This window comes from Sinocyclocheilus grahami, unplaced genomic scaffold (assembly GCF_001515645.1).
Source record: "Sinocyclocheilus grahami isolate Dianchi unplaced genomic scaffold, SAMN03320097.WGS_v1.1 scaffold2117.1, whole genome shotgun sequence".
Lineage (NCBI taxonomy): Eukaryota > Metazoa > Chordata > Actinopteri > Cypriniformes > Cyprinidae > Sinocyclocheilus > Sinocyclocheilus grahami.
This window is the reverse complement of record NW_015507296.1, coordinates 20,903-24,580: the sequence shown is the minus strand read 5'-3', so window position 1 is coordinate 24,580 and position 3,678 is coordinate 20,903. Positions and strand designations below refer to the sequence as shown.

At 36.0% G+C, this 3,678-nt stretch overlaps 1 long non-coding RNA gene across 1 annotated transcript; it reads left to right on the top strand.

Moving 5' to 3' along the window:
* Positions 1 to 722: 722 nt before the first annotated feature.
* LOC107574111 (uncharacterized) lies at positions 723 to 3,096 on the top strand. Its single transcript, XR_001607625.1, has 3 exons — positions 723 to 796; positions 2,574 to 2,644; positions 3,025 to 3,096. It is a non-coding gene; the product is annotated as an uncharacterized lncRNA (long non-coding RNA).
* The last annotated feature ends 582 nt before the right edge of the window (positions 3,097 to 3,678 follow it).

The following is a 3,678-nucleotide window of genomic DNA, read 5'->3' as shown; positions in this document are numbered from 1 at the left end:
TCTTTCTTACCTTTTTATAATCTGAAGAACCTTCTTTCGCCCCAAAGAACCTTTTGTGAAACAGACAGGTTCTTCAGATGTTAAAGGTTCCTTATGGAACCATTTAGACAAAAAGGTTCTTCTATGGCATCGTGAAGCACCTTTATTTTTAAGAGTGTATGTGATAATGAAAAAAAAAAAAGTATGGACATTTTTTTGGAGGGCCGAAAAATTAAATAGGTTATATTGTTGTGTAACCGTGCAGTATTTCCATGCTCAATATTTGTAGTAATTTGTCAATTTCAGAAACGATCAAATTATGATATTGTGATGAATATGCAGTTGCTTGGAGTCGTTGGTGAATTCATTTTAATATTTTAATATTTTTGATCATGCTGAAGGATTCATTATTTATTATTATAATCATTATTTAAATGTCTTATTTGCACAGCAAAACCATCGGTGTTGCTCACAGTCTACATGAAAGATTCAATGTCGTCTTTTATTTTCATATGATTTTATCTAAGGCTGTGCAGGAAGTCAGTTGTGGTTGTTGTGTTTCTCCTCGTCTCATTTTCCCCCAAACACTTCTTTGCTTCAGTGATTCTGCTCAGAACAGCTGGTGTTCATCGCTAATACTCAATCATTTATTTAATTAACTCCAGCAGTGGATTTTGCTGTGTGGCTCCTGAATTTGTTCTTTACCACAACTCTTGTCTTGATTAATTAATTTGCGTGTGTGTGTTAGACGTTAATCAGCTCCGGTGGCCGTGTCGGAGCCGTAACGCACCGCAGACATGTGCAGTGTAAATAAGGGGTAAGAGATTCATTCATGATACAGTGTAGGTAGCTTCACTGATTATAACGGGAGTGTTTTTAAAGAGCATATCATACTCGCGTTCGACAGTGTCTTTACTACTGCCCTGTCCAAATACCCACACTTGCAGTCTTGGCCACTTGAGAGCACGTGCGTGCGACAGGAAGTATGCGCAAGACTGTCCCAGGTCTTAAAAATGCCAAAGCACAAGGCTAGAAGGGATACAGCAAAAACTACTGGGCATGCGCACATCAATATAGCATAATTTTTCTCACACTGTACAACAATAATTACTATTTTTGCATTATTGTAAGGGGTAGGTTTAGGGTTGGGGTAGGTGTAGACGTTAATAAAACACAATCTAATAGGTCGAAAATTTAATTTATTGTTAGCTTCCGGTTTTTGCTGTATCCCTTCTAGCCACAACCAAAGCGCAGTGCCCTTAAAGGTGGGGTAAGTGATTTCTGGTAGCCAATGTTGACACTTGAAATCACCAAAACAAACACGCCCCTACCCCAAAAGGTTCTCGCCCCTATTTTGATCGCTCCACCCCACACATACGTACACAACCCAGGCAACGATTAGTTCTGTGAAACAAAGCAAAACCAATGTTACACCGTGTCTACACCGGATGCTGTCCACACCATAGATATATATACATATCTATGGTCTACACTGGATGTAGCAACATGGTGACGTAGCAAGCGCAGCGGAGCGAGCGTTTTCAATTATTTCCTATGGAAGTAGAGCTTAAACGCTCACGCGGTGCATTATGGGATTCAAAGCGGCATAGGGAAAGCGTTGAGAACGGCTGAGAGCATCTAAAACAATTTGTATATGTACAACACAATGTAGCTGGGCGCCGCCGGTGTGCCTACACTCATAGAAAACAATGTGTTCGAATTTTAAAGACGTGGCGCGACGCTGCGCTTCTCGTCCGGTGTGCGATCGCTTTTAGTGTATCCCATTATGTTCTGGAAATAAATCATGAGACTTTTTGCTGAGATCTCGCGAGAGGTCATGGAAAACTTTAAGTTAAAAAAAATTATAATTAGATGCATATCATTTGGTAGTAAAACAAAGTGTTGCACGTTTTATTGGTGCAAAGATGAGTATATTTATTTTGTACAATATTTGCAACTGCTTTTTGTCACTTAATTAGAAGCACCACAGATTAAATTGTCATCTGTTATAGGGACTAGCTACTCAACAGACATTTTAGACATTTATTTTAAAATGCAAATTATTGGAAATAAAAATAAAGCTCTGTAAACACTTGCATTTTTACAACACTATAAGTGTGTCCCATCAGGTGATAAAGTTCTACACACACTTGGGGTCTTCATGCTCACTTGAACACTTGGGCCAAATACAGGAAATACTTCATAGAAGTAGTCAAGTGATCAAGTGCAAAGACCACAAGTGTGGGTATTTGGACAAGGAAATACATTTCTGGTAGATAGTCTATAGTCTTTGACAATATCCTTTCTATGACTCAGCGCCAAAATAAAAGACCTTAATAAAACATGCAAAAATATTATACAATAATGCCAAATCAGGTTCATGCTTTTTGAACTTTACAGGGATGCTTGAATGTTAACACGAATGACAGATAACATTGTGCTTGTGTACCATACACTTTTATCATGACATGAGATATAATTTTTGACATGCATCTTTGTAAATACCTCAGAGTCTTTAATGTTTGCCTCAAGAATATTCCTGCTGACAGATGGGCTGAGATTTTGTTATGTAAAGCAGGCCTCTCTTCTTACAGAGATCTCTGTGGGACTGGGACACGAGCCACTTTATTCACATTTTTATAGAGGAGCAGTAACAAAGAAAATGGTGAGGAAATGAATTACAGTTATATTTACTACATTATACTGGTTTAAAATAAATGTATCCTAAATTGAAGTTTTTCTTATTTGACCTGTAATAAGACCATTCATTATCAGTCAAGTGCTTCGAAAAATGTCATACTCAGCAACATTTCCTAACCAAATACCACATTCTTTTGTTTAGTTACTATACTATAACAGAATTAACACAAAAATTACAGGGATGTAAATAAATATGCATTTAATTTTTGTTAGTATAAGAATGCATTGGTCATTAAAACAAAGTTATTCAATAAGCAAAGAGAAATGCTAATGAATTAATAGAAATTGCTTTAAAAGGCATAGTTAGAGACTCATGTCACCTGTGATCTCTGCTTACCACATCAGGGAATATTTAACTCTACAGTTGAGGTGAATGGTTGTAGACGATGCAGGCCGGTTTCACACAGTGGATCACATGGATCATTCAGGTCAGTGTTTTTTTTATCAGTGGGGTTATGTATGCACTTATTTTTTTAAGTTCTGAAATGTGCGTAATTTAGTTACTAAGTTTCAATGTCGTGAGCTCAATTAATACTTCTGACATGACCCATTTGTGTTTGACAGAGTGGAAAACAATGGCATCCCTACTTACTTGGTAAGAGTGAAACATCTCAAAAGCCATTTCTTTACAAACTATGAAGTCCAAATGAACTAAAAGGAAATATTTAGCTCTACAGCAAAACAAAAATGTGAAATTACACACATTAAATAAAACATTTTAAAAGATTAAATATTATCAAAATAAACAATAACAAATTGAATCAAAAATCAATGCAGCGGCTATTTGCACTAAGAGTAAATAGCGATAAATTCCATTTACACTATAAAATAGTAGGATTTTCTGCTGTTTATACTACTTATTGCAAATAGTGGCAATTATCTGCACCTCAGTATTGTAATAAATTATAAAACAGTATGCAATAATAACATATTGAGTGTAAATTATCATTTTAATTCAAATAAAAAAATAGATGCCACCTTATTGGGACAATAAAACCC